The sequence below is a fragment of the Chrysochloris asiatica genome, unplaced genomic scaffold (genome assembly GCF_000296735.1).
Source record: "Chrysochloris asiatica unplaced genomic scaffold, ChrAsi1.0 scaffold00180, whole genome shotgun sequence".
Classification (NCBI taxonomy): domain Eukaryota; kingdom Metazoa; phylum Chordata; class Mammalia; order Afrosoricida; family Chrysochloridae; genus Chrysochloris; species Chrysochloris asiatica.
Genome location: NW_006408698.1, coordinates 2,808,223 through 2,821,244, shown reverse-complemented (window position 1 = coordinate 2,821,244; position 13,022 = coordinate 2,808,223).

Sequence of the window (13,022 nt, the reverse complement as noted above, 5' to 3'; positions counted from 1 at the left end):
GGCCCAGGATCGAACATTGTTTCGTTCTGCTGTGCATGGAGTCGCTATGAGTCGGTTTCGACTCGATGGCACCTGACAACAACAACAACATATTTATGATGGTTATTGGTCTATAATTATATTTCTTAGTGATGTCCTTCCCTGGTTTTAGTGTGAGGGTTATGCTTGCTTCATAGACTGTATTAGGGAGTTTTCCATCCTCTTCTATATTCGGAATGATTTAAGTAGGATTGGTCACACCTCTTCCTTGAATATTTGGTAAAACTCACCAAAGAAGCATTTGAACCTGGATTTTTTTTTTTTTTTTTTGGCTGGTAGTTTTTTGATGAAATGTTCAGTTTCTTCCTTTGTTATAGGTATATTCACGTTTTCTACTTCACTCTGTAAGTTTATGTAAGTCGTGCTTTTCTAAAAATGTATGCATCTCCACTAGGAGTACAACTCTTCATAATATTCTATAATTATCCTTTTGAATTCTATTGGTTCTGTTGTGACATCACCCATACGGTTTCTTATGCATGTTGTTTGTGTCTTCTCCATCTTTTCTTTTGTTAGGTTTGTCAATTTTGTTAATTCTTTCAAAAAACCAGCTTCTTGTCCTGTTTATTCTTTCTATAGTTTTCTAGTTTTCTATCTCATTTATTTCTGCTCTAATCTTTATTATTTCCTTTCTTCTGTTGACTGTAGGGTTACTTTGCTGGTCTGATTCCTATTTGTTGGAGATGTTTTGTAAATGTGTTCTTTTTGATTCTTTATTGTTTTTGGAGGTGTGCATTTATTGCAATAAACTGTCCTCTCAGCACTGCTTTTTCCGTATCCCAAAGATTATGATATGTTGTGCTTTCGTGCTCATTTGTTTATAAGACCTTTTTGAATTTACAGTTTATTTCTTCTATAACCCAGTTGCTCTTCTTCAGGGTGTTATTCAGTTTCCATATATTTCACTTTTTTTCCCTTGGCCTTCCTATTGTTGATTTCTAGTTTTATAACACTGTGGTCTGAGAAGATCCTTTGCAGTGTTTTGATGTTTGTAAATTTATGGAGGCTTGTTTTGTGGCCTAACACATTGTTTATTCTGGAGAATGTTCCATGCACACTGGAAAAGAATGTGTATTGTGCTGTTGTTGGGTTGAATGCTCTATACACATCTATGAGGGTCAGTTTTCTGATTGTGTCGTCTAGTTCTTGTGTGTCCTTGTTGAGTTTCTTATTGGTTGTTCTATCTATTTTCAAAATGGTGATTCAATATTGCCCAGTATTATTGTAGATTTGTCTATTTCTTCCTTCAAATCTATTTAGTTTGCTTTATACATTTTGGAGCTCTTTCACTGCCATAATAGCTATTTATTATAGTTATGCCATCTTGTTCAATTATCCTTTTAATCATGATATAATGTCCATCTTTATCTATTATGCTTTATCTTCATTTATTTTCTGCCTTAAACTTCATTGTATCAGAGATTAGTATTGCCACTCCTGCTCATTTTTCATTGCAATTAGCTTGGTATACTTTTTTTTTTTTTCCATCCTTTGACTTAAGTCTTTTTTCTCTTTGTGTGTAAGGTGTGTCTCTTGCAGACAGCATATTGAAGGATCTTGTTTTCTTATACATTCTGCCACTATCTTAACTAGTGCTTTTAATCCATTTACATTCAATGTAATTATCAATAGGTATGGATTGATTGTTGTCATTATGTTTGTTTGTTTTTTTGTGGTGCTGCTGGTTTCTTTGTTCTGCATGTCTTCCTGTGCTACGTTCATGTTTTTTTTTGTGTGTGTTCTTTCTTGTCAGTCTCTTCATAGTTTTCATGTTTCCATGTTCTTCTTGGATTTTTATTTTCTTGGTATGTTGGGAAGTATTAATTTACTTTGAGGTTACCTTATATCCCATTACCTTTTCCCAGCATGTGAGACAGTCTATTTTATCCTGTAATCTATCTGACCTTCTCACCACCTGGATCTCTGTTCCTATGTGCTTACCTTCTTTTACATTGTAATTGTTTTGATCATAGACTGATCTTCCAGATCCTCTGAGTTTGTTCTTATAGTTTTGCTCTGTTCTCGACCCTTTCATTTTTCTATTGAGTTCCAGGTGGTGCTGCCACATACGTCAATCTTTGGTTGTTGTATGTTCTTGTTGATTCTCACTCCACAGAATGTAGTTGAGGATGTTTTGCAGCTCACGTTTGATTTTGGCAAAATATCTTAGATTCTGTTTATTCTGGAATGTTTTGATTACACTGTTGTATTTCATTGTCAGCTTTGCAGGGTAGAGGATTCTTGGTTGGAAGTTCTTATTTATTTATTTATTTATTTATTTATTTTTCTTTCAGGGTTTTGTACATGTCTTCCCATTGCCTTCTTGCCTGTGTGGTTTCTGCTGCAAAGTCCGAGCTTAGTCTGATTTGCTTGCCTTTGTATCTATCACTTCTCTTTTCCTTAGCTGCTTTCAGGATTCTGTCCTTTTCTTTGATTTTAGAGAACTTGATTATGATGTGTCTTGGTGATTTTCTTTTGATGTCTATTGTCCCTTGGTTCATTGAGCTTCTCGAATGCTTATCTTTTCTCTTTTCAGGATATTTGGAAAATTTGCTTCCCGAAACTCTTCCACTATCTCTTATGTGGACTTGTTTGATTCTTCCTATTCCAGAATGTCAATAATTCTTAAGTTATTATTCTTCATATTGTCTAACATGAATAGACCTTCTTCAGAACCTTTTGTCCTTTTTCTGCTTGCTCTACTTTCTTAGTAGTACTGAGATATTTGTTTTTGAGCTCACTTGTTCTGGCTTCTATCTCTTCAATTCTACTCCTTTCCCCTTTCAATGTACTGCCCATTTCTGATATTCTATTATTAATCATTTGGACCTTTTTTTGTAGGTTTTTAATTGTTTCCAATGCTGTATCTATTTAATTGTTCCTGTAGCACTTTCCTGACTTCTTCCTTATTTTTCTCAGCTCCTTTGTAAGGTATTTGGATACATTTCATTATCATGTTTTCTGAATTCCTTCTCAGGCATTTCCAAAGCCTGCTCCCCTTCTAATATGGAGTCTAGGTCTACCTCTAGCTAAAATGTCTCAATCACGCTACCTTTTTTTCTGGACATGTGCTGATATGGTTATCTGTTTTTGTTTCTTGGGTATATTCAGCAGTTAGCTGATACCATAATACTGAGATGAGTATGTGTTTTGGTATTTTATTATAATTTCTGAGTGTCTCCAGGTTTAGGCAATCAGCAGATGGGCTTCCCTTTTCACTCTACTTATTACTTGACTCTGAGTAACTGTCACAGGTGTTTGCTGCCTGCATGGTGTATAGAAGCTCGTATTGATTCTTGCCTGGATGATAGGGTTTTATAGGGTGTGATTGCAGCTTGACTATATGACTTAATTGCTGTCTTTTCTTGGTTAATGTAGGGAGAGAAAGAACCCCCTAAAGGTAAATGTGGGAACAAAAAACAAAACAGCAACAGCAAACAAGACAGTTTGGATACTATATATGATAATCACATAAAAGAGAAAAGAGAGGAAAAAAATCTGTAGCAAAATATGAGTGTAACTTTAATGTCCCTCTCTTGCCTTCTTGCTTTCTTGTCTTTAAGGGCACCCAAGAAATTTCAAGATGCCACTGTTGGTCAATAATGTAACTCAGGATTTAAATTTTGGCCTGTTTCCTTTATAGTCCATATCTCTTCCACTCCACAACCTCCATTCAGGCCTTTTTCCTAGTGATAAATGGTTCAGGGCCAGCTGTGGCCATTTTGTGCTGCTGTTTGGTTTTAAGTGACAACTGTTCCTTTAAATTTTGAGGAGATCTGTGTGAATGTGTAGTACAATCCTTGAGGGGGGTGTCCACTCTCTCAGGCATCCCCTCTTGTCATCAGAATGGAGGTGTGCAGAGAGAGCGAGAGCAAAAGAGAGAGAGAGAGAGAGAAATGAACAGATACAAAAAACAAAACAAACAAAAAAACCCACACAAAACAAAAAACATGTCCACACCTTTATCTCCAAGCATTCATCAGGTGTTTCTCCACATTGGCTCTGATCTTTCTCCCACTTGTCTTGCCACAGATGGCCTCTCCAGGAGCTGCTGAAGCCAATGGATTTGAAAGCACTAAATTTCTTCCTTCTGCTACATATTCCACTGGCTGTAAGCATTCAAACTCTCTAGACATTACTTTATATGTGATTCAGAGTTCTTGGACCATACCCTGAACCTGCTACATCTGCTATTATGTGTTATTGCTGAAGGAGATCCTCACTGCACTTCTCTCTCATCTGCCATCAAGCCTTGCCCTACAAGTGTTACCTCTTATCTCTTATCTTGATTATTTTTTTTGGTTATCTTGTAATCACATTTTTCACTTCATGTCAAGAACTTCCAAATTTATTTTGTACTTTAATGTACAAAAATTTTTATTTCCAAGTCTCAATACTTTATTATTATTATTATTTTAAGATTGTTGTGGGAAGAATAGACTGAAATAGTAGTGGCTTGGATTTTATTATTAAAATGTCCAATAATGAAGTCAATAATTTCTAAGAATAAAATAGTTGTTAAAAATAAATTGAGAAAGGCTTTTAATGTATGTTGCTGTTGTATCTGTGTGAATGTGTAGTACAATCCTTGAGGGGGGGTGTCCACTCTCTCAGGCACCCCCTCTTGTCATCTTGTGAAGAGAGAGTGAGAGCAATCTTGTATGAAGTTTTCAAGGAGTGGCTGGTGTATTGCACCCACTGACCTTGTGGATCAAATGACATTGCCTGTCCAGTGCTTATCCTATAGTGCCACACCAGGTTTCCAACATAACTATATGCAGCCCAAATCTCTAACATAGTCAAAAAGCACTTGAAAAAAATTTGCTTTTAAGGGAGGTCAAATCACTATAATAAGGCAAGACAAACTATTTAACAGCATGGATATAGGAAAGTAAAGAAGGAAAACTGTGCCTATGCAGTGTCATCACAATTATTATGTAAAACAGCCCATACCATTAAAATACAATGCTAAAACTGTGGAAAACATGAATTTCATTCAAATAATAAATTAAGATAGTTAAATACTTTGTTCAACTAATTAAAGAGGAAACCACTGAGATATTAACACCAGTGAAAAGGGAAAACTAAGGAACTAAGATTTATAGTCAGTCGATCAAAGTGTTGCTGAAGCATATTTGCTAATAAATGCAAAATAGGTTAATATTTTGAATAAAATTTGACTATAATGTTTGGATTTATCTTTTATAGTGAAAATAAATGAATTACATCTGCATGGACAAAAAATATTTGCATTGCCATAAGTAGGAATCATTGCATTTCCCTCAGATAAGAATTATTTGCATTGTTTCCAGTTTTCTACAATCTAACTTCTACCTCTACAGAGTTACAAAATAGTCTAATGAATGCAACCAATAAGTACATCCCTACCAAATCAGATAATCTCCAGTGATTCCTCTAGATCAGGAATTTTCAAACTCTGGGTTTTGCACCAAGTATTATTGGAATATAGCTACATCCTATGTTGCATATAGGTGCTTTTGCACTACAATGGCAGAGTTGAGTAGACAGAGCAGAGATCCTCTGAGAAAAAAAGACAAAGTAGATAATGCATACTTTTTACAGCAAAATTTAACAGATTCATGTACTAGATATTGCACAGTACTCCACTGAAAAGCTACTCAGTAACCTCTTTTGTCTATTTCCAACAATTACACAATTTTCTCAATGATGCTATATATATTAAAACTAATGAGTGAAATTAGCAATGTCACAGGACACAATGGGATATACAAAAATAAATTTTACATCTATATAGTAGTATAAAACAATTGGCAAATGGATTTTAAAGTCTCATTTGCAATAGTAATAACTCATAAAATATTTTAGAGTAAACAAAATATGCAAGATCATTAAACTAAAACTACAAAATGTTGCCAAGAAAGATTAAAGAAGTGCTGTATTAATGAAACACAAGTATATAAAATGTTCATGAACTGCACAACTAACTTGTTAGAATGAGAATTATCTCCATATAGATTTATAGATTTAATACAGTGATTATCAATGGTGTCTGAATGAGGGCTTTGGAATAACCCAAAGCTATTCACTTGTGGCCAGGAAAGTGAAATGAAAACATATCCAAGTTTTAAAAATCCAGGCAAAGTGGACCAATACAATGGGTAAAATTACTGGTAGAAGTCCTGGAATAGGAGACTCAGAAGAAACATAGAGAGTCTTTTCAGGAATCTGGTGTGAAAGACTGCATTATTGTAATTACTGTGGAGAATGACACACCTTCAAAGCGATGTGATATGCCACCATCTTTGAGTGTGGCACCATTTGTTTTCCAATTCTTTGAGACAAGAGATTTGGTTGTTATGCAATGTGTACTCTGCCATTATTTTCTAAGAGGGATATTACATTTCTAGTAGGGCATTGAGCAGTTCAGCTAATCATTATGGCTCACCCACATTTTAAAATTTCAGGTGCCTTCTGATTTTGTTTCATGACCATGGTTGAACTGGAAATAATTATTTTGAAACACTGGTCTGACCATGCCACTGAAAGTATGTAGGAAGCTCAAATAATAGAGAAATTCTACACAACATTATTCACAAAGGGAATTAGGAAAATATATTATAAATTCACAAAAAAGTAATAAAAATATTCATTATCAGTCTATATATGAGTATAATTCATATATACTGTGATATAAACCTTAATACTAGAAAACATTCACAAGAATGACTAATATATTAAAAAGATCAATAATACCAAACTGATGAGATTATGGAGCAAAAAGATTATTGTTAATGGGAGTAAGTAATGATGCACCATTTTAGAAAAAGGTATGGTAGTTTCGTAAAAAGTTGAATATCACAGGTGGGGCTTGTTTGCAGATAGGGTAGAAGCACAGTGAGAATTTCCATCAACAATAACACAGAATACTGGATGAAGCAGATTAAGGAAACAGTTCCAAAACTCTAAACCACATATATAGGAATATTTTAAAAGTTTGAAAGCATATAGCCAGTGGAATTTGTAGTGGAAACAAGAAATCTCATACATTCGGGATTAGCAACAGGGAGCCACCATTCTGGGCGAGACCAATCGGTGGGACCAGGGGCGAAGGGTCAGAGACACCATGGATTGATGCCTGCTGGAATCTCAGAGATAAAACCGTGGACTCTCCTTTTTTTCTTTTTTGTACCTGTTCATTAGCCCCTTGCTGTCTGCACACCTCCATTCTGGTGGCTAGAGGGGGTGCCTGAGTGAGTGAACATCCCCCACATCCACCCTCAGAGGGTTCTACTTTGCATGCTCACAGATCCTCTCAGCATTTAAAGGAACAGATTCCACTTAAATCCAAATGGCAGTGCAAAACAGACACAGCTGACCCTGAACTGTTTATGACTAGGAAACAGGCCAGAATAGGGGTTGTGGAGTGGGAGAGACACTCTAAAAACAAAACAGGCCAAAAATTAAATCCTGAGCTACATCATAGCAACCAACAGTGGCATCTTGAAATTTATCAGGTGGCCTTGAAGGGAAGAATTATGAAAGAAGATATTAAAGTTATACTTATATTAGGCTAGAGATTTTTTTTTTTCCTTTCTCTTCTCTATTTTCCATGATTATAGACTACAGTAACCAATCTGTTTCTTTGTTTGTTTTTCTTTTTCTTTTTGTTTTTTGGTAATCTTTACCTTTAGAGGGCTCTTTCTCTCCCTATATTGCCCAGGAAGAGACAGCAATTGCTGTCATGTAGTCACGCTACAATCACACTGTATAAAACCCCACAAACCAGGCAAGAACCAATAACAACTGCCATATACCAGGTAGGCAGGCAACCTGTGGCAGTTACTCTGAGTTGAGTAATAAGAAGAGTGAAAATGGAAGCCCAACTCCTGATCACATCAACCTGGATGCAATAAAAAATCATTAAAAATATGAAAATACACACTCAATTAAATATTGTTGTTGTTGTTAAGTGCCATCGAGTAGGTTCTGACCCATAGCGACCCTGTACAGGGTTTCTGAGGCTCTAAATCTTTATGGGAGCAGAAAGCCTCATCTTTCTCCCATGGAGTGGCTGGTAGTTTTGAACTGCTGGCCTTAAGGTTCACAGCTCGATTCATAACCACTACGCTACCAGAGCTCCTTCAATTATTAAGGTGACAAGTAAATACTGAACATGCCCAAGAAGCAGAAGCAGATGACCATATCAGTAAATGTCCAGAAACAAGATAAAGTGACTGAGACAAATGACCTAGAGGTCGACTTACACTCCATACCAGAAGAAGGGCAGGACTTGGAAATGATGGAAAAGGAATTCAGAAAAATGATTATAAAATATATCAAAAATGGTACTTGCAGATAGTACTCATTTGACCTGCCATCAATGGCTGGATGATCAGAACACGACTAGAGGAAGAAAGAAGAGGAACAACAAAAAAGAAAGAGTAACCCACTACAAGTGGATGCATTTGACCTATGCTTGTGGATGCAGTATGACAAAGGAGCTGACAAATCTCTACAATAAGGATCATTCCCATCCCCTTGGCACACAGGGTTGACAGGGATGAGGAACTTAGACATTGGCTACCCAAAATAGAAGTACTACAAAGGCAAGAAATTACTGGCTTACAAACTTTTAATAGGGAACCTAGCTCCACAGGATACAGGGAAACATAGAATCTCCACTGATTGTTTCCAACCTTTCTGGATGGAGTTGATAAAAGATGAGGGGGAAAGGACGCCTGTGGTCCAATAAGGAATGATTGCTATCAGGTCTGACAGTGAGTGTTAGAAAGGTAAATGTAAATGTTTGGTAACAATGGAGGGGAGTGGCTGATTTTGCAGTCCAGGAGCGGAGATGCCTGGAACCATCAAGGGAGAAAAGCAAAGTCCGAGACCTTGTCCTGCGAGGCAGTGACACTAGGCATAAAGCCAGAGATGATGACATGGAGAGGAGAAGCTGGGGACTCTGGACCCAGGAAAAGAGAGGGTCTGTGGGCTTGTAGCTGGGGGAGCAGGCATGTGGGGTGTACCATTTGGTGGTTTGATGATGCAAGCAAGGGCTTTGTGATAATTGCAATGAAACAAAAGACTATAGGATGAATGCTAAGATAATGTTCACCCATGTAAACAAACACAAAATTCACAATAAAAAATTTTTTTAAAAACGTATCAAAATACTTTAAAATAGAGTTGAAAAAAATAAGGTATAAGTCAGGAAAGCACTACAGGAACAATCAAATAAGATAAATAGAGCATTGGAAACAATTCAAAACCTACAGAAAGAGGTCCAAATGATTAATAATACAATGTCAGAAATGGACAATACACTGAAGGAACAAAGGAGTATAATTGAAGAGATGAAACCAGAACTAGTGAGCTGGAAGACAAATCACTGAATACTACTAAAATAGAAGAGCAAGCAGAAAAAAAATGATTAAAAAAAAAATTGAAGAAGGTCTAAGATTCATGTTGGACAACATGAAAAGAAATGACTTAAGAATTATTGGCATTCCAGAACAAGAAGAGTCGCACAAGTCCATAGAAGTGACAGTTGAAGAAGGATGGAAGAAAATTTCCCTAACATCCTGAAAAGTAAAAAGGTAAGCATTAAAGAAGCTCAAATACCACAGAAAGTATAGACCTTAAAAGAAAATCACCAATATTGACTATATAATAATCAAGCTCTCCATAATCAAATATAAGGACAGAATCTTGAAAGCAGCTAGGGAAAAGAGAAGTGTAACACACAAAGCCAAGCAAATCAGATTAAGCTAAGATTTCACAGCAGAAGACATGCAGACAAAAAGGAAATGGGGAGACATATATAAAATCAAGAAAAAAAAAAAACCTGTCAACCAAGAATCCTTTATCCAGCAAAGATGTCAATTAATTATGATGGTATAATCAAAGTATTCCAGGAAAAACAGAAGGTAAAGGATTTTGTCAAAGCCAACCCCACACTGCAAAATATCCTAAAGAGAGTTCTGTGAATTGAGAACCAACAAGAACAGAGAAGAACTAGAGATTGACATATGTGGCAACACCACCCAGAACTCAGTGACAAATGGAAGAGTTGAGAACACAACAAAATTATAAGAACAAATTCAGAGGATATGGGAGGTCAGTGTATAATCAAAACAATTGAAATGTGAAAGAAGGTAAACACGTAGAAAAGATATCCAGGTGGTAAGAAGGCCAGGTAGATTACAGGATAAAACAGACTGTATTAAATGGAGGAAAAAGTTAATGGAATATAAGGTAACCTCAACAAAAAGTAATACTTCACAACATACAAAGAAAATGAAAGTCCAAGAAGAACATGGAAACATTAAAACTATGAGGAAACTAACAAAAAGAACACAAAAAACATGAAGTCAGCACAGGAAGACATGCAGAAAAAGAAACCTGCAGCACCACACAAACACACATAATGGCAGCAATCAATCCATACCTATCGATAATTACACTGAATGTATGTGGATAAAATGCACCACTTAAGAGATAGTGGCAGATTCCATAAAAAATCAAGATCCTTCAATATGCTGTCTTAAAAAGACACACCTTACCCAGAGAGAAAAAAAACAGATTAAAAGTCAAAGAATGGAAAAAAAAACAAACAAACAAACAAAAAAACAACCTAATTGCAATAAAAAGTGAGCAGGAGTGGCCATACTAATCTCTGATAAAATAAACTTTAAGGCAAAACTCAGCATAATAAATAAAGATAGAAATTATCTCATGATTAAAGGGACAATTGACCAAGATGACATAACCATAATAAATATCTATGCTCCCAATGAAAGAACTCCAAAATATATAAAGCAAACGCTAATGAATATGAAGATAGAAAAGTATGAATCTACAATAATAGTGGGAGATTTTAATATACCAGTTTCAAAAATGGATAGAACAGCCAGAAAGGAGCTTGACAAAGACACAGAGGAGCTAAACAACACAATCAGCCAACTGGACTTCATAGATGTGTACAGAGCATTCAATCCAACAACAGCACAATACACATTATTTTCCAGAAAGCATGGAACATTTTCCAGAATAGACCATGTCTTAGGTCACAAAACAAGTCTCCAGAAATTTACAAATACCAAACTTCTACAAAGCATCTTCTCAGACCACAATGTTATCAAATTAGAAATCAACAATAGGAAGACCAAGGAAATAAAGTAAGACACATGGAATCTGAGTGACACCATTCTGAACAGTGAATGGGTAGTAGAAGAAATAAAACGTGAATACACAAAGTTCCTGTAAACAAATGAGAAATGAAAACATAAATACCAAAATCTTTGGAACACAGTGAAAATGGTGTTGAGAGGACAACTTGTTGCAATAAATGCACACACCCAAACAGAAGAAAGAACCAAAATTAACACATTAACACAGCATTTACAACAATTTAAAACAGACCAACAGAGGGAACCTACAGTCATCAAAAGAAAATAAATACAAAGAGTATAGCAGAAATAAATTAGATTGAAAACAGAAAAATGCTAAAAAGAAGTAACAGGACAAGAAGCTGGTTCTTAGAAAGAATTTAAAAAACTGACAAATCTTTGGCTAACTTAACAAAAAAAAAAAAAAAAAAAGAGGGAGAAGACATATACAACATGCATTACAAACCACATAGGCGATGTCACAATGGAACCAAAGGAAATCAAAAGGATAGTAACAGATTACTATGATGAGTTGCACTCCATCAAAGTTGAAAACTTACACAGAGTGAAGTAGAAAACTTGAAGAGACCCATGACAAAAGAAGAAATTGATGAGATCATCAAAAAAACTGTCAACCAAAAGAAGTCTAGGCCCCAATGGCTTCCTTGGTGAGTTCTAACAAACATTCAACAATCCTACTTAATTTATTCCTTGGTGAGTTCTAACAAACATTCAGCAATCCTACTCAAATTATTCCCGAATATAGAAGAGGACAGAAAACTTCCTAATACATTCTCTGAAGCAAGCATAACCTTGATACCAAAACCAGGGAAGGACGTCACTAAGAAACCAAAGTTCTCAACAAAATCCCAGCCAACAGAATCCAGCAGCACATCAAAAAAATAATACATCATGATCAAGTGGGATTCATATCAGGGCTGGTTCAACTTTAGAAAAGGAATCAATATAATCCACCATATTAATAAGAAAAATAAAAGAAACACATGATCATATTGATTGATGCAGAAAAGGCATTTGACAAAATCCAACATTCATTCCTGATAAAAACACTCAACAAATTAGGAATTGAAGGGAAATTCCTCAACATAATTAAGAGAATATATACAAAACCAACAGCCTACATTTTTGGATTATGCAAAAACATTTGACTGCATAGATCATAACAAACTATGGATAACATTAGGAAAAATGGTAATTCCAGAAGACTTGATTGTGCTCATGAGGAACCTGTTCATAGACCAAGAGGCAGTCAATCAAACAGAACAAAAGGATTTTCAGTGGTTTAAAATCAGGAATGGCTTGTATTAGGATTGTATCCTTTCACCATATTAATTCAATCTGTATGCTTAGCAAATAATCTGAGAAACTGTATTGTGTGAAGAAAAGTGTGGCATAAAGATTGGAGGAAGACTCATTAACAACCTGAAATATGCACATTATACAACTTTGCTTGCTGAAAGCAAGGAGGACTTATAATATTGATGAAGATCAAAGATTATATCTTTCAGTATGGATGGCTCCTTAATGTAAAGAAAACAAAAATCCTTAAAACTAGATTATTAAATAACATCATGATAAATAGAGAAATAAGATTTAATTTTGCTTGTATCCACAATCAATCCTTAGAGAAGCCTCAGTCAACAAATCAGACAATGTATTTCATTAAGCAAATTTACTGCAAAAGATCTCTTTAAAGTGTTAAAGAACAAGGACATCATTTATATATATGTTGTTGTTGTTGTTAAGTGCCATTGAGTCGGTTCCGACCCATAGCGACCCTGTACAGGGTTTCCGAGGGTGTAAATCTTT